At 47.6% G+C, this 18843-nt stretch overlaps 1 protein-coding gene across 1 annotated transcript in view; it reads right to left on the reverse strand.

Annotated features, from left to right (window-relative positions):
• LOC138491960 (cytochrome P450 2J4-like) overlaps positions 1–18843 on the reverse strand; it is a 169796-nt gene that overhangs the window by 5935 nt on the left and 145018 nt on the right. The gene's annotated exons all lie outside the window — the stretch shown is intronic.

Genomic DNA, 18843 nt, shown 5'->3' on the forward strand with positions numbered 1-18843 from the left:
CCTTACTAGATTTTTTCACTACTTGAAAGGCTATTTCAAAACCATCTAGAAGGGGACTATCAATCAACCACATTTCTTAAAGTAATATCAAATCATAATTTCTTAACTGAGCGCCTGATTAGACATCTGGTTTCAAGTGACAGTGCCCCTACTATCCCATGATACAACTTTGAACTGGTCGGTGTGACTAAAGACTAGACGACTTCTTCTCTGCATAGGTTGTGTGGGTTGGCGCTAAGGCACCAGCTAATCAAGACCAATCCGTATTGAACTTATTCACGACATTAGGCACGTGTACCTTTCCACTTCTCTAGGTTGGGTGGTCAAATTAGAGACTATGATGTGAATACCTCTAAGATCAATCGCAGATGGAATATCTTCAGGATTAGTAATGAAATTATAGATATCAGCATTAAAGGGTACAATGTCAAAGCCCATTTGTCTCAAAGGTCCCGCTTCCCTTCGAATTACATTGTGTACTATTTTAGAGATGACATTCAGTATAACCTTATTGGTGGTATAATCGTTGATGAATTCCACCTAATCAATATCATGAGATGATATTGCTCTTAAATTCAGCACCCCGTTGAACAAAGACAAAACAAAGACAAAACAAAGGAAAATGACCATTTCTAAGGCCCCTGTCTGCTCCCTGTCTGCCTCCAGAACGCTAATTGGGGTCCTCCCTGCTCCTTAACCACAATGAGGCTGCCACCTCACTCCTCTAAGAAATACGGACTGCCTTGACATTGTCACCTCCAGAACTATGGGTTAGTTCCCTCCTTCTGGGCTCACTCCCACCACCTTTCACTATCACTGTTCTTTCTGCATGTTTCTGTAACGCTCACCTGGTTCCCACGGAGGCGCGGCGTCGAAGGCGCAGAACTCTGAAGATGGACAGGAAGGGCCCCTCTATTCTGGCTTCCCTGGCTCTTTGGATACCCTCCTGTGCGTGAAAAGGGAGTATTACCAACTGTGGAACAATGCTCAAGCCTCCCACTCCCTTCCAACCCTCCACGATACCTCCTCCACGATTCCCTGTGAAGCCTCACCTTAGGGTTTGGAAGGATGAGCTCTCCATCCTGCTTCTGATGCAGGGGCGCGTTGAAACCCAGTTACTTCACTGGATTGAGGATTGATGGGAGTTCAGGTAAGCTTGACTGTTCAGGTAAGGCGCTGTAAAAGTTCTGTTCAAAAGTTCAAGCTTAATAATAATGTTCGTTGTCTAATTGCAGCAAGCGCTAATGCTTATGTCTTTTTCCCCTTAGGGGCCGGGGTTCGGAGTGCCGGAGATATGGCGCCGACCCGAAGTGAAACAGTTCTGGATGAGCGCTCAGGTAATGTCTTTGCATTCGCTCATTCAATGTCTTTGTCTTTTTTCCCCATAGGGGCCGGGGTCCGGAGATGCCAGGAAGCGGCAGGACCCGAAATGCAGTGGGAATAATCCAACAGGTAAGACTTCAAAGGAAACTGAGCTTTCCTTATTCCTTTTCTCCCTCTCACCTTTGTTCTTGTCTTTTTTCCTCTAGGCGCCGGGGCGTAGCTGAATCCGGAAGATCGCTGCTGAAGATGGAAGCGCCTTGCAAAGGTGAGTAAAATGCAGCGCTGCAGCGATCGAAACGAAATGCCTTTAAAATGATGTCTTCCTTTTCAGGGCCGTTGGAGAAATGACTCCGGGATGCAGATTTAGCAGGTAAGGGCTTTTCTTCTCCTATTCTCTTCCTTTCTCCCTTTGCAGGTGTTCCAGGGTGCTGGCAGGCGTGGCTGAAGTCAGGATGCAGGAGCTGACACGGTGAGCGTCCAGCTGCTAGGTGCAGAACAACGCGAAGCATGTGTGGCTGTTCGGGTGGGGTTTAAATAGCCTTGGAAGAAGTTCCTGGTATGTATCCTTCCACCAATCAGGTATGTATCCTTCCCCGACGACACCCGGGTGGTGAAGTAGTCCTACAGGTTAAGTAGTCCCATTCAGGCCTCAAGAGGGCCTGGATGAAGCAGCAAGGTCTACATCAGGTAAGTGTGCACCCAAGCACTTAAACACATATCCTCTTCTATGAGCCTAAGGCGCCAGGACTGAGTCCAAAGGGCCCCGACTTGGGCCCGCTGAGACTTCCCTGGGGAAAATGATGTCTGCCTCTGGGGTTGCTGGGCCCGGCCTGGCTCCTTAGAGGTAGGCATCATGACAGTACCCCCCCTCAAGGCCCCTCCCAAGGTCTTTTCCTCCGGGGGTTTTGGTTTGTGCGGGAATCTTCGATGGAATCTTTGAATTAATCGTGGTGCGTGAACATAGTTACTTGGTTCCCAAGATCTTTCCTGAGGTCCATATCCTTTCCAATCAACAAGATAGAAGAGTTTCGACTTAACTATCTTGGAATCTAAAATGTCTTTCACTTCGAATTCTAATTCTCCATCAATTTGGACAGGGCCTGGGGGCTCAGACAGTCTGGTTGCAGGTTGTACTGGTTTTAGAAGAGATGCGTGAAAAACGGGATGAATCCGCATGTTGGATGGTAAATCGAGTTTAAAGGCCACTGGGTTGATAATAGCTTTGATGGGGTAAGGCCCAATGAATCTGGGATTAAACGTTCGCTGACCCTTGAGGGGTAGATGTTTAGTTGCTAGCCATACCTGATCTCCTACTTGGTAAGGAGGAGTTTTACTTCGGTGCAAATCAGCGTTTTCTTTATACTTTTTCTTGGCTTGCTGTAAGTGGGTTGTAGCTTCTTTGAAGGCTTGGGTCATTGTGGAATGTAGGTGATTTACTGCAGGCATCTCCAGGGTCAGAGGTGGATCTAGGTCAGAGGTCCGAGGATGGTGACCATACAGGGTATAAAAAGGAGTCTGTCCGGTTCCAGAATGCACTGAATTGTTGTATGCATATTCTGCAATCCAAAGGATGTCCTTCCAATTCAACTCGGATTGGTGTAACATGCACCGCAGATATTGCTCGAGAGTCTGATTGGTTCTCTCGGTTTGTCCGTCGGTCTGGGGGTGGTGGCTGGTGGATAACCGCACGTCTATTTGTGCTAGTTGGCAACATTTCTTCCAAAAGTGGGAGATAAATTGACTTCCACGGTCTGAGACTAATATGGAAGGGAAACCATGTAACCGCACTATATTTTCCATAAATTCCTTGGCCAAGGTGGAAGCTGACGGCAATCCTTTTAAAGGGATAAAATGGGCCATTTTGGAGAATAGATCCACTATTACGAGAATCATGTTGTAACCACCACAAGGAGGCAGGTCAGTTATAAAGTCCATTGACAAGGTGTGCCAAGGTGCTGGTGGAATGTCCAAAGGTTGAAGTAGGCCGGCTGGCCTTTTCTTTTGACTCTTATTTTGGGCACAGATTCCGCAAGACAACACAAATGACTTTATGTCTTTTCTCCAAGAAGGCCACCAGAAGTGGCGTTTGATCTTTTCTTCTGTTTTCGCGATACCGGGGTGTCCTTCCATTAATGATTCATGATGACGGGTAATGACAAGTTCCTGCAATTCTTTACTTGGCAGAAATAACCGCTCTTGGAAGTAGGGTAAATCATCCTTAACGGTGTAGTGAGGACCCTTTTGACTCCATTCCAGTAAGGCAGAAGAGTCAAAAAGCTGTTTTACTTGAGCTTGGATGTCCTCAATGGTTTGCAATGAAGTCAAGCCCAGAATTCTTTGTTCCGGTATGATTGGCACAGGTTCTAAACTCGAATTGGGTTCTTCCATGCCTATCCGGGATAAGGCATCTGCCTTACCATTCTTGCAGCCAGGGCGATAGGTAATTACAAAATCAAATTCCGCAAAGAATAAAGCCCATCGGAGTTGTCGCGAAGATTGAGCTTTGGCCGTCTTTAAATACTGCAAATTTCTGTGGTCCGTAATTACGGTGATGGTGTGTCTTGCACCGAGAAGATAGTGATGCCAAGCCTTGAAAGCTGATTTAATAGCCAGTAGTTCTTTGTCGGTAATTGCGTAATTGAGTTCAGGTGGAGAGAATTTTCTGGACCAAAAGGCTACAGGGTGTAGTTGGCTAGTTTCTGGGTCTCTTTGCGACAGGACAGCTCCCATGGCCGAACTGGATGCATCGGTTTCCACGATGTAAGGGAGATCTGGGCGCGGGTGCTTCAATACAGGTGCAGAGGTGAATTTGGTTTTCAGGTCCTGAAAGGCTTGTTCAGCCTCAAGAGTCCATTCAAAGCGTTTGTTTTTCTTTAGGAGAGCTGTGATGGGTTGAACAGTTCGAGAAAATTCCGGGATGAACCTTCGATAGAAATTGGCAAAGCCAAGCATGCTTTGCACTCCCTTCACAGAGCTAGGAGATGGCCATTTGAGAATGGCGTCCACTTTCCGCGAGTCCATTCGGATTCCTTGAGGTGTCAGGATGAATCCGAGAAACTCCACTTCTGTGGTATGAAAAACGCATTTTTCGAGCTTGGCAAATAATTTGTGCTGGCGCAATTTCTCAAGAACTGCCCTAACATGGTTTCTGTGATCAGATTCTGAGGAGGAATACACCAGGATGTCGTCAATATAAACGATGACACAAACATCGATAAGTTCCCGAAGAACATCATTCATGAAGTACTGAAAGGCGGCAGGTGCGTTGCACAAACCGAAGGGCATTACTTGATATTCGAAGAGCCCAAATTTGGTCCGGAATGCAGTCTTCCACTCGTCGCCCTCTTTTATACGTACCAGGTGGTAAGGTCCTCAGAGATCTAGCTTGGTGTACACACGAGCATCTTTTACTTGGTCGATAAGCTCAGGTATCAGGGGCAAAGGGTAACGATTCTTAATCGTTATCTGATTTAGGGCGCGGTAGTCAATACAGGCCCTAAGGTCTCCTTCCTTTTTAGGTACGAAGAACAAAGCGGAAGAGACTGGTGACTTTGATGGGCGAATGAAACCATTGGCCAGGTATTGATCCAAATACTGGCGCAAATGCAGGTTCTCAGGTTCAGTAAGAGCATAAATCCTACTACAAGGTAGTTGTGCATTGGGTACCAAGTCGATTTGGCAATCGTAAGATCGATGGGGAGGTAAGGTGTTAGCCTGCTCTTTCTGAAAAACGTCTTGGAATTCTTGGTATTCAGATGGTAGCTGTACAGGGGTGGAAGTTACAGAGGCTAGACCCATAGCTGGATTCCTTGGGTAACAGGTTGGTTCACAATCAGGAAAAGTTATCTTCTTTGCTCGCCAGTCTATTCTCGGATTATGTGTTTCTAACCAAGGGATTCCAAGAAGTACTTGAAATTGTGGGGCCTTGATCACATCAAAATCGATTGCTTCCCGATGTCCGTCCTGACCCACCAGAGTGATTTCAACTGTGGAATGCGTTACAGGCCCTGAGGCTATTTCGGTTCCATCAACTGTAGTAATTACATCTTGGGTTACTTTCGGGCGGAGAGGAAGCTTAATCCTGGAAGCCAATTCACGGTCTATGTAATTTCCAATAGCTCCACTGTCTATGTATGCTTTTATAGCATGCAACTGCTGAGGCTGTTTTGGGTTCACAAGCACCATTGGCATGACAAAATGCGAGGTCAAAGAGTTTGTTTTCAAGCTCGGCAAGCGGACCCCTACGCTTGTCGGGCTAGGTCGTTTCCCGAACCAGGTGTCAATAACTCGTTATCAGTGGCTCCAACCACCTTCTTGGGTGGTTTAACTGGACAACTTTGAAGAAAGTGACCGGAAGTTCCGCAATACAGACAAAGTTGCATTTGTCGCCTTCTCTCTCGTTCCTTCTGCGTTAATGGTCCTTTAACACTGCCAATTTGCATAGGTTCGGAAACGTCAGTACTCTTGGAGTTAACGTGGGTCTTGATAGGTACTCTGGTTTCATACTTGAGCCGATCTGCTTTTCTATTTTGAAGTCTGTGATCAAGTTGAACCACTAAGTCTATGTAGTCTGCGCAGGCCTGGGGTGGATCTACTATCTGAGCTATAACATCTTTAAGCTCTCTGCGCAGGCCTCGATGAAACAATGTGATCCTTTTATTTTCAGGCCATCCGGTTTCCACAACTAGTCTATTAAAGGTGGCGATATAGGACAAAAGATCCTGATTACCTTGTCGTAAGGATAGCAGTTCGTTGTCAAGGGCCTGTCCCTGCGAGTGTCGAGCGAACAATCTTTCCATGCTGGCCTGGAAGCCCTGGAAATCCCGGAGAATGGGATCATCCTGATTTACCAATGGAATAGACCAATCGGCAGCACAGCCACTGAGGTAAGATAGTACAAAGGCTACTTTGGTCTGGTCGTTGGGGAAGGCCCCGGGCCTGCATAAAAAGTGTAAACGGCATTGGTTCATAAAAACGGCATATTTCTTGGGATCCCCCGCAAAACGCTCCGGCGGGGCCAAAGGCATGTGTCCAGGTAGATTGATTTGTACTGGGTTATTCAAACCCATTGTTGTAGAAATATCTCCGGAAACAGGTAAAGGAGTGTGCTCTGCCTGGCCCTGCAATAACCTTTTGGCCAGATCATCAGTTCTTTCCTTGGATAGGATTAGTTCCCTTCTGAGAGCATTAGTCTCCTGGCGGGCTGAGTGCACTTCTGCCCGTAATTCCCCTAAAAGATGGGCCAGCTGATCTGTCTCGGAAGTCTCCATAGCGCCCAGGTGGGAAATTGTGGTAAGGCTTCGCGTTCTGTAACGCTCACCTGGTTCCCACGGAGGCGCGGCGTCGAAGGCGCAGAACTCTGAAGATGGACAGGAAGGGCCCCTCTATTCTGGCTTCCCTGGCTTGTTGGATACCCTCCTGTGCGTGAAAAGGGAGTATTACCAACTGTGGAACAATGCTCAAGCCTCCCACTCCCTTCCAACCCTCCACGATACCTCCTCCACGATTCCCCGTGAAGCCTCACCTTAGGGTTTGGAAGGATGAGCTCTCCATCCTGCTTCTGATGCAGGGGCGCGTTGAAACCCAGTTACTTCACTGGATTGAGGATTGATGGGAGTTCAGGTAAGCTTGACTGTTCAGGTAAGGCGCTGTAAAAGTTCTGTTCAAAAGTTCAAGCTTAATAATAATGTTCGTTGTCTAATTGCAGCAAGCGCTAATGCTTATGTCTTGGGCCGGGGTTCGGAGTGCCGGAGATATGGTGCCGACCCGAAGTGAAACAGTTCTGGATGAGCGCTCAGGTAATGTCTTTGCATTCGCTCATTCAATGTCTTTGTCTTTTTTCCCCATAGGGGCCGGGGTCCGGAGATGCCAGGAAGCGGCAGGACCCGAAATGCAGTGGGAATAATCCAACAGGTAAGACTTCAAAGGAAACTGAGCTTTCCTTATTCCTTTTCTCCCTCTCACCTTTGTTCTTGTCTTTTTTCCTCTAGGCGCCGGGGCGTAGCTGAATCCGGAAGATCGCTGCTGAAGATGGAAGCGCCTTGCAAAGGTGAGTAAAATGCAGCGCTGCAGCGATCGAAACGAAATGCCTTTAAAATGATGTCTTCCTTTTCAGGGCCGTTGGAGAAATGACTCCGGGATGCAGATTTAGCAGGTAAGGGCTTTTCTTCTCCTATTCTCTTCCTTTCTCCCCTTGCAGGTGTTCCAGGGTGCTGGCAGGCGTGGCTGAAGTCAGGATGCAGGAGCTGACACGGTGAGCGTCCAGCTGCTAGGTGCAGAACAACGCGAAGCATGTGTGGCTGTTCGGGTGGGGTTTAAATAGCCTTGGAAGAAGTTCCTGGTATGTATCCTTCCACCAATCAGGTATGTATCCTTCCCCGACGACACCCGGGTGGTGAAGTAGTCCTACAGGTTAAGTAGTCCCATTCAGGCCTCAAGAGGGCCTGGATGAAGCAGCAAGGTCTACATCAGGTAAGTGTGCACCCAAGCACTTAAACACATATCCTCTTCTATGAGCCTGGCGCCTAAGGCGCCAGGACTGGGGTCCGCTATGAGCCTGGCACCTAAGGCGCCAGGACTGAGTCCAAAGGGCCCCGACTTGGGCCCGCTGAGACTTCCATGGGGAAAATGATGTCTGCCTCTGGGGTTGCTGGGCCCGGCCTGGCTCCTTAGAGGTAGGCATCATGACAGTTTCTCCCATGTTGCAATCCTGATGCGCAGTGCTTCTTAAAACCCTTTGCTAACATCTGAATCCCTGACTGGAAAGTCAAATCTTGCTGTTTTTGCCTTTTGCTAGAATGTCAAAGCTTGCTGTTTTTGCTTTTTGCTAGACAGTCAGATCTTGCAATTTTTGCTTTTTGCTAGAAAGTCAAATCTTGCTGTTTTTGCTTTTTTCTAGAAATCTTGCTGTTTTTGCTAGAAAGTCAAATCTTGCAGTTTTTGCTTTTTGGTAGAAAGTCAAAGCTTGCTATTTTTGCTTTTTGCGTGAAAGTCAAATCTTGCTGCCCATTGCTAAGTTCTCTGTATTTTGCTTGTATACTGTTGCTTCTCTCTAACTTGCCAGCCCAGTTACCTCACCACTCTCTTTTGTTCCACACCTACCTGCCTTAGCCCCTGCAGCTTCTTCATCCTCTCCTTGCTTCCACCCCAATGGCACTTTCTGTTTCTCCTATCTTTTCCAACTGCTTCTCGATTGACTATCCTTCCCTTCTCACTAAGTCTGGTAAGAAGAAGTTTAAAAAAGAATATCTTGGCCTCTAACCCTGGTCTTCCTATCATGGACACCTACTCCAATACTTCCTCCAGACAGACCCTCACCGATATCCTCTTTGTCGTTCCTTTGCCAGATCTATGGACTCTTCATATGATCTTTGTGCTCTGTCCTATCTCCTCCTCTCCCATTAATGGTCGCACTTGCTGGGAAGTTCTCATGGCTTCCTTCGACTCTTCTAAAGTCATCATTAATGTCTACCTTAAAGGCACTGTCATGGTCCAAGGCCCTCAGGCCAATCTCCTCCTCTTTGATATGCGCTTCCCTCCCCTCATCAATTTCCTCTCATCTCCTGCTGTCCCCTCCTTTCCCCCCTTGGGTACCTTGCCCTCTCTCCTCCTCCTATGGCTCTTTCTCCTCCACAGGGTGTACCTCTGATCTGTACCACTCCCCGGAAGGTCTTTAAGGTTGGCAATCTTGTTCATATTGCCAGTCTCAACTCTCGCTCTGCTGTCTAACACTCCTCTGACATCTGCCACCTACTTGAAGAACTAGACCTTGATGTCATTGGTCTTACTGAGACATAGTTAGCAGCTAGCTCTGTCACAAGCTTTGACAATCTCCTCCCTGATGGCTACAAGCTCCTCTCCGCACCCAGATCCTCCCGGCCTCGTGGGGGGTAGCCCTGATCTTTCCTGAGTGGATTCCTGCCTCTATCATTCCACTCAGACCTACTCCTCTTTTGAATGCCTTGTCTGTAGGCTTGCTCTCTCTCCTACCCATTCTCTTACTGTGGCTACCTTCTACGGGTGTCCTGGTCAAATTCCCTCATTTCTATCTGAGTGGGCGGACCTCTCCTCCTCCCTCCTGCCCTCTACCACTCAAATCCCCCTCCTCTGTGACCTCAATATCCATTTAGACTCTCCTTGTTCCTCCTCTGTACTCTTCTGTGACCTCTGTGACTCCCTCTCCCTGTCCATCCTGCCCTCTGGCCCGACTCACTCTGCAGGGCACACACTCGATGTCTTGATCTCTTCTGACCTCCCTCTCTCCATCCCTCTGACCACTCCTCTCTCCTGGAGCGATCATTCCCTCCTCTCCTTTCATCTCTCCATCTTTTCCCCCCAAGCCAAGCCTACCCCAACACTGCCACCTACCTTCTCGGACATCCGGCCCATGAAGCGTGTGTCAGTCGCCACCTTCTCTCCCCATCCTCCACCGCTGGCTGTCTCACATCCTGACACAGCCCTGTCTCTGCTCTACTGTTCAATTTCTAATCGTCTTGATGCTCTTGCCCCTGTCATGAGGTTCTGTTTGAAGTCCAAAGCCAAGTGCAATTCCTGGTATGACTCTGAGCTAGCTACACTTAAATGTAAGTGTAGGGCGGCTGAGAGGAAATGGAGGGCTTCTTGTTCATCCTCTGACAAACTGGCCTGTCACCTACTCCAAAGGAAATACTGACTCTCTGTCCTCACCAAGAAGAGAGTCCACATTCAAGACCGTGTCTCTGCGGCATCTAACAACTCGGCTGAGCTCTTTAAAATCTGCAAGGAGCTGTCCAACCCTGCTGCAGTTTCTACCCCTCCTGTTGCCCAGGCTCTTTGCAATGCCCTTGCCTCTCACTTTATCTCAAAAACCCAGGGCATCCTGTCCACCCTCTCCTTCCCTCACCCTCCTCTAGTCTCTCCGTCTGTGCTTGCTGACCCTCCTTCAGCCACCCCACCACCCTCCTTCTTGTCCTTTCCTCTTTTCTCCCCTGATGAGGTTGCTAGACAAGTCCGATCGATGAAAGCCTTGTCAAAACAGGTTCATCCCTGTTCCTCTAATCCATCAAGGTGTTATGCTCACCTGGCTCCCACAGAGGCGTCAATCTGAACTGGACAGCTGCGGTCTCCACCAATGTGACGCGTAGGGCCGAGATGACGGACTGGACTGGCCCACCTGGCTTCGTTTGCTTGGCCCGTAGGAATATTCTTCTGCAAATGGAGAAAGGGAATTAACCACCCGTGGAGTTGAGCGTAAATCCCCCCACCCCCGCTGTTCTCCCCACAGATCACCTTTGATGTCCCCTCTTATAGTCTCACCTGATGGTTTGAAAAGATGAGCTCTCCATCCAGCATTGAGCGCAGGGGCGCGTTGATAACCAGTTGCTTCACTGGCTCGAAGGAATTGGTGAGTTCCAGAACAATATTGACTCCGAAAAGTATGTAGTTTGTAAGAGTTCACATGTGTGACTTTCACTCTTGTCCGATTCCTTGCAGTTTGCAGCTTGACCCCAGCGAAGAGTTCCTTGTGGTAGCTGACGAAGTTCAGGTAAGGATTTGGCTTATCCTACACAGTTCAATAAAATAAGGCCAGAATGTAACCTGTTGCTTGCTCCCTTATTCAGGTGTGGAGAGAAAATATGAAGTTCGGGGAATAATGCCTCCGGCGGTAAAATTAGGTAAGTCTATTGTGGTGAGAAGAGTTCCCCTTATTTGTCCTTTTGTCTCACCTTGTTGTCCTTTTGTTCCCCTTAGGGGCCGGGGTACTGTGAGGATGCAATGGCGACTGCGCCTACCCATGAAGAGGAATAGTACCCATGGCGGTAATCAGGTAAGTCTATGAGGGTAGTTACTATTGCCTCTGTTTATTCCCTTGGCTCACCTTTGCTGTTCTTGTGTTCCCCTTAGGTGCCAGAGTGCGGCGGGAACGTGCAGAAGGATGCAGTGGATCGTGAGGATGCTGCGAAGGCCGGTGAGTTCAGCGCGGCGCTGCAGCAGGCAAGGCGGTGCGCGTAAAATGCTTCTTTCTTCCAGCTCGAAGGTGCGGTGGATCCAGAATTCAGGTAAGGATCGAAGGTTTTGCTCTTATTCTAACCTCTTCTCCTTCTGTTCCTCCCTTTTTCTAGGAGCTGCAGACTCGAGGCAGGCGTGGCAGAAGACTGGATGCAGGCTTGCAGACACGGTGAGAGTTACGCTGCTGGATGCAGAATAACGCGAAGCGTGTGCTGCTCTTCGGGCGTGGTTTAAATAGCCTCCCAAGTAGTCCTAGGTAAGTATTCCACCCCAGCCCCACCCGAGTAAAAAATAGTCCCTTCCAGGCCTCATTTAGCTTGGAGCTCTGCAGCATGGTCTGCATCAGGTAAGTTCTACTCTATGAGCCTGGCGCCTATGGCGCCAGGACTGACTTTCCATATGAGCCTGGCGCCATAGGCGCCATGACCGCACCCAAACAGCCCCTAGCAGAGGTTTTTGGGCTTGCTCAAAATAACTTAATGCCTGCTTCCGAGGTTGCTGGACCTGGTTTGGTTCCCCGGGGGTAGGCATCATGACACAAGGACCATATTGACATCCTCGCTCCGGCCCTTGCCGATTTTTGCAACCACTCCTTCCCCTCCCCTCTGAAGCACTCCCTTGTGCATCCTCTTCTCAAGAAACCCACAGCTGATCCTTCTTGTCTAGCTAACTATCGCACAATTTCCATTACTGCCTTTCTGGGCAAACTCTTTGAAAAGCTGGCCCTCTCTCAGCTTAATCTTCATTCCGTTTCTGTTGGCTGTCTCCATGACCACCAGTCTGGCTTCAGAGCTGTCAGAAGCACGGAAACTGCTCTCCTGAACATCCATGAAGATCTGCTCTCCAACATTGACTAACATTCCCTCTGTCCTCATCCTACTCAATCTCCCTTCTGCCTTTGACACGGTCAACCATAACATCCTGCTCAACCGTCTCTGTGATTACCTGGGTATCACTGATCAGGCTCTGGCCTGGCTGATTTCTTTCCTCTCAGATCGAACCTCCCAGGTCCAACTTGGGTCCTTCCTATCATCTATCTTCCTCTCTACCTGTGGTGTTCCCCAGGGGTCTAACCTCTTGCCTTGGCTTTTCAACCAATAACTGGCAACTCTCGCCCACTGCATTGCCATTTTCTGCTCAAATTTCCAGTGCTACGCTGACAACATTCAACTCATTTTCAGGCTGCCCTCAGCCACCTTGGTGTGCCGCCAATTATCTTTGTCTGAATGCCAGCAAGACAGAGATCCTCCTCATCTGCACACCTTCACCATCCTTTCCCCACACTCTCTGGCCGGCCTCCATTGACCCTCTTCCTACCCCCACCTCCGAGGCTAAGAACCTCGGGTTCATCTTTGACTCCACACTTTCCTTCTCCTCCCACATCTCTGATGTCTCTAAAAAGTCAAACTTCCCACTGCACCTCCTCAGAGGTACTCTGCCTTTTCTCTCCTTCCCCCAGAAGCTCACTGTCCCCCAAGCTCTGGTTGTCTCTATGTTGGACTGTTGTGAGAGCCTCTTTCTAAATCTACCTGCCTCTACTCTCTGCCCTCTGCAACTAATCCAGAACAGGACTGCCAGACTTGTCCTTGGACTGAAGCCCTGGGATCGTATCTCTCCTGCTCTGAAATCTCTCCATTGGCTCCCAGTGGATGCAAGGATTACATTCAAAACCCTCTGCATTGTCCACAAGGCTTTTTGGGGCCTGGGTCCAAAAAACCTTCAGCCAACCCTCTGCAAATACCTCCCCTGTCGAGCTCTTTGCTCCTCTACCGCTAACTCCCTCAGGGTCAGTCGTTTTTCAAAGAAACAAGCTGTGGGTAGATCTGTCTTCAGCTGGGGCCTCCTTCTGGAACAGCCTCTCTGTCCCTGCCACTCTAAAACTTGAGGAGAAGCATTTCCGGTTCCGGAAGCACCTCAAGATCTTCTTCTTTGCTTCTGCCTTCACCCCCCCTATCCCCTGCTGATCTGTTCTCTCTTGGCACTGTGCATCTGGCCACCCTCTCTCCTCCGGGCCCAGGTACCTGCTCACACTGCCACACCCCCCCGCACTGCATCCGGGCCACCCCTTGCACTGGGGTCTGTATCTGTACCCATACAGTCCCCCCCTTTTTCTTGCTGCACTTATCAGACCTACGCTGTCTGCTGCCTTAAACCCAGCACTTGCCACTTGCTGGATTCACTACCACTGTTTGTTGACTTTATTATTTATTTATTTATCTGTTTCTCCTTTGCTCCGCACTTTCCACTTCTCTCCCCTTCCATTCACTTTTCCCCTCACCCTGTCCCATCCACTTGTGAGTTCTCAATGTCACTGGGCCTAGTAAGATGGTTGTTTTGTTCTCCTCTGTTCCCCTCCTTTCCCTTGTCGCACTCTGAAACACTTGTGTACGAGCGTGATAGAAATAAAATATCAATATCAATATCAGTGATTAAGCAACTACAATTCATCTTCTACAAATGAGCATATTTACTTTCCACCCCAAGAATTCATGCAAAGACTGATTCCTCTGCAGCAAACAGCACAACTGGTGCCACAGTCTACTTTGGCACACTCCTCTAATGCACTCCCGCAGAGATGACATTAGGTTGTATAGTTAGACGGTCTAGCAGAGCAATAGTGAAGACAAGAAAATAGTCTTTATAAGCAGTGAGAAGAGGGGAGGAGTGACTTTACGCCCATGGTGGGGCTGGAGACACATGGATGTCTTCAGTTGTTGCTTAGCTGGGGCGATCCATGTTTGAGGAGGTGTGAGAGGTCGTGAAGTCCCAAGCAGGATAGTGTTGGTTGAAGAAGGTGGCAAGTGCTTTATTGAATTTGGTGACTGATAGTTTTATGGAGTCAGCAAGTGGAGGAGAAGGGGCTGGGAGGGAGGACTGGAATTTGATTAAGCATGTTGCCATGGAGTCATGTTTGACTTTCATCCTGGTGATACATGAGTGTGGGGTGAGCGAGAGATGGTGAAATAAATAAGTGAGTGGTCAGAGAGAGAGTGGATGATAAAAAGATGAGATCAAGAGGTTTCTGATAGGTACGAGTAGAAAGATTTTGTAGGGGGTCTTAGCAGGGAGGTTGGGGTTGACCGTCATGACCAAGAGGGCATCTTCCGAATAAAACTAAAATAGTAGGTCTAGCTTAGAGAAGACGCGATTGGGTTCCCCAATGGGCAATGGATGAGAAGGTGATTAATCAGCATCCCACGCCACTTCAATGAAACTTCGATAAAGCATGACAGAGGTGTAATGTTAAACTGGAAATCTTTCATAATATGATTACAATAAAATGACATTTTCTAGAAAATTGCATCAGTTTATTAACTCCAGACAACAAGAGTTTTCTGCACAGAGCTGTATATTTTGTTGATTTCGCAAAGGGATTTTCTTGTACCAATTTAATTTCAAGTAAAATGGAACCTATAGGGGCTCCATTTACTAAATCAGGACTATGTTCACAATGTTTGACAGCAATGGTCCAGACCTCTTCTCAGAGGTCTACCAGCTATTAGCTCCAGTGCTGTTACATATCTGAGTTTCGGCTCAAACCGTGAAACAAGCCAAAACTTGAAATAAAGGTGTTCAAATTCATATCGGTGCATTCACGTTTCTGTGCATCCACGCTGCTTGAGACAGTTCCTGTCAGTACATTTGTGGAGGCTGTGCTAGGGGTCTCTAACCGGCAGCCCTCCAGATGTTTAGGACTACATGTCCCATGATCCCTCACCACTGACTATGCTGGTACGACTGTTGGGATTTGTAGTCCAAAACATCTGGAGAGCCAAAGGTTGCAGACCCATGCTATAGCAAAACGGTTTTGATCAGGAAACATTATGGTGTGCACCAGCGACTGCTGCTTGTCTGTTGTGGTGTTGGCTTGCTATTTAGCATTGCTCCATTTGTGCTTTTTGTTTTACTGCATGTTCTTGAATTTTATGATATGATATGATATTTTATTTGTGTCACGCTCGTACACAAGTGTTTCAGAGCGTGACAAGTCAAGGGAGGGGAACAGGTGAAGAACAAAACAACGATCTTACTAGGCCCAGTGACATTGAGATAATGCAAGTGCATGGGAAAGGGAAAGGGGAAAAGTGCATGGAAGGGGGGAGAGTGGAAAGTGCAGAGCAGAGGATAAACAGATAAATAATCATAAATACAAATAAAATATATAACGGAGCAATACAGAGGGGTAGTGCAGCCAGCAAGTGGCAAGTGCTGTGTTTACAGCAGCAGAACTGGGTGTAGTCTAATAAGTGCATGAAAAGAAGAAAATGGGGTGAAGGGGTACTGTATGGGTACAGATACAGTCCCCAGTGCAAGGGGTGGCAGGGAGGCCGTGCAGATTTGTATAGGTTATTTTTAAATCTCTTTTTACAGCCCACTTGCCACAATAAATACAGTACATTTGTCATAAAAAATACCTGCACATTGTTTAGTGTGTAAACCATGGACATAGCTCAGGGGCAACGTGTTTGTCTTGTTAGCAAGAGAATGCAGAGCAACGCAGGTTCGGATCCCAGTCAGTGCCGTGCGTTTTATAGAAAGAAAAATTATTAAGCAAGCTTTTCCAAATCGCATTACATTTTCTCAAAATCTCCCTCCTGTGTTATCTTGGATATTGGCATGTCGGCCCTCCACGAACTCTGGTGACACAAAGTGCATCCATCGTGCTAACAAGCAGCAGCGATGCACTCTGCCTTTTACAGGGCATGGGTCCGGTCCACACGGTGCCTCGTGATGCGCGAACCTGCTCCTGGACCTGGTGGTCCCTCTGGGAGTTCACTGTTCAGTCCTGTGCACTCTTCGTCCCTCTTCCATAAACCGCTTCTCTGCTGATTCCCTCACACTAGGGATCATCATGGGCGTAATTTTAGGGGGGGGCAGGGGTGTTTGTCCCCCCCAACTTTCATGGCACACCATTTTGTTCCCATTCTTCAGATGTCATGTCCCCCCCAACATTTTCAACAAAGTTACTCCACTGGGGATCATCCCTGCTATGCAGGGTGAGCACCCCCGCGATTGCCCAGCAGACTAGCTCTTTTCTGGAGCATTCTTTGCCCCACTGTCCTCTAATCCCCTGCACCATATGCGTAGGGGTTAGTGATCCGCGCTGACACCCTCTATTTCACTTTCCTGTGCGCACTGCGCCTATCATTTCCTGCTCGTTTCCAGCCTTTATGAAGGTTGTGCTGTCCTTCAAGGTACCCTGTGTGGCAGTGGCGCCCCTGAGCCCTCATCTCGGCAGCCTTCTGTCTGATGCCCCCTGCTATTTTGCCTCCGCCATAGTGGCTTGCGATGCTCCCCTACACCTTCAGCTCTACAGGCGGCTGATGTGTGTGAGCTGCTCTTTCCTACTCCAATTTAGGATCCTGGGATGCTTGCAGTGTCAGATCGACGGGGGCTGCATTCTCTCACATAAACCATTCTGCGGGGGAAACGCTGAGTTACGGGTCAAAGGAAAGATGACTGTTCTGGACAGGACAAATCATCATAAAAGCTTTATTTCGACATACAATCTCATAAAAGCACACAGCTAAATTGCATGCAATACCATACAAATTGTAAAAGGAATAAAATACAAGTTAAAATACAATAAATCTTAAAATTCATGAGTATTACGCCCTATTGCACATCATATAACATTCAGTGAATCATGTCAAAAAATTCAAAAAAGTACTCTTTAGATGTATGCATACCCACACATACCAAGGCATGAAACCTCCAATAGTGCAGATCAGAAATCACCCACAGAGGAGAACACCTCTGCAATGATCATCATTAGTACAGTAAAATGTCCCCAGATACAGTCAACATGGTCTTATCCTTCTCAATCTCCATGCCCACACAAGATATTTACATGTTGAGAAAACTACTGGCACATCACTAGAATCAGAGCAGAAAAACAATGCCTATGTGGTGGTTCGTACTCTACGAGCCAGAAACAACAACTTCAAATAACACGTCCTAGCTCATAAGGTAACTGGGCAAATGAACATAAAATGAGTCAAAGTTTCACAAATGTAACCACACAGGGGGCAAGCCGCAGAATCAGAAGGGTCCCACTTATTACAGAGGCTAGCGATCGGTAAAGTCCCTATTCGAAACTTAGCATACAGTGATCTTTCATATTAGGGATTTACACAATCCAGAGACACCTCATAACCCATGTTCTGCTTCATGTTCCAGTAGCACAGCAAGGCAGCTGAACCTTCGACTTTAGCAACAAAGCAGTGCTCAAAATTCATCAAAGCTGCCGGTTTCACCTCTGCCTTGACTGCACTAGTCATAGCTGTGGAAATGCACCAAAGCTCCCTCAAGCCCAGTACTCTTATTTATTCCTTAATATGCATGAACCACGACAGGGCTGCACCCCCAGGCTGCGCCAGGACATCTTTGATGGCCTTCCTGTACTTGACTAAGAGTTTTTTTTACCACAAGCGAACTCAGTAATAAATTGGCCACAGTCGACATGTAGATTCCATACTTTGGATCCCTGTTCCCAACCAAACCAGTATATATAGGGTAGCCAAAGGGAGACCAAGTAGTGCTTCAGATATTTATTTTCAATTGTGGTTAATAGTGAGCAGTTTGTATGCCTCCACATCTCGGCTCCGTAGATAGCAGCCTGCCTTTCTTGGGCTTTGTAGACTTCCAAAGATACCGGGACAGCACCATTGCTAAAGGACCGTGAGAACTTTAAGAGGGCCCCACTGTATCTAGCCAAGGAGACCCTCGATCCCAGCGATAGGACAAATGATGTCTCATTAATCTCCCCAGAGTTCCTCTCAGTTCTTCTACTATTCTCCTGTAGCATGTCGTACCATCTTGGAAGCCTCCATCACATGGGCATCCTGCCCAGAAGACCCAGCACAAAGGTCCTAGTTTGTGGCTATTGAGACATGCACAATTCTAATTTGTCCAGTTTTGTACATTCATTGGTTTCAGTGTGCCTTGCTTAGTGTCTTGCTTTCTTGGTTGGTTCCCTAGGGTAATATCGTATGGTTATACGTTATTACAATGAAATAAATTCCTTTGTGGCAATCTACTTTGCTGTAATTAATTCACATTTTTGTAGTGTTGGTTACCCCATGTCCTCTTTTCCCCTTCACTGTCGCCCCTACTCCTGACACCTTTGTACCCGCTTATACTCCCTAACCCTAAATTACCTCTACAAAATTACTTCTCCATCAAGTAAATTGAAGGGATTACAATGAAGTAAAGTACTTCAAAGTAATTTACTTTGTTAAAACAACGGGATACCCATATTATTTCATACCAAACCTATGATAATGCTGGTGGCCTGTTAGCATAACCTTCAGACCTTTCAAAATACAAAACTACGTCATCGTCATACTGAAATATTTATGTGATCATTATTGGATGACTCAGTTCTCTATGGCAGGTCTGCAACTTGTGGCTGTCCATGTGTTTGAACTACAACTCTAACAATTCCTAATTATTGAATATGCTGGCTAGAGATGGTGGGAGTTGTAGTCCAACACCACCAGTAAAGGTAACAGTTGCAGACCCCGGCTATAC

The sequence above is a fragment of the Ambystoma mexicanum genome, chromosome 10 (genome assembly GCF_040938575.1).
Source record: "Ambystoma mexicanum isolate Mex_15411 chromosome 10, UKY_AmexF1_1, whole genome shotgun sequence".
NCBI lineage: Eukaryota > Metazoa > Chordata > Amphibia > Caudata > Ambystomatidae > Ambystoma > Ambystoma mexicanum.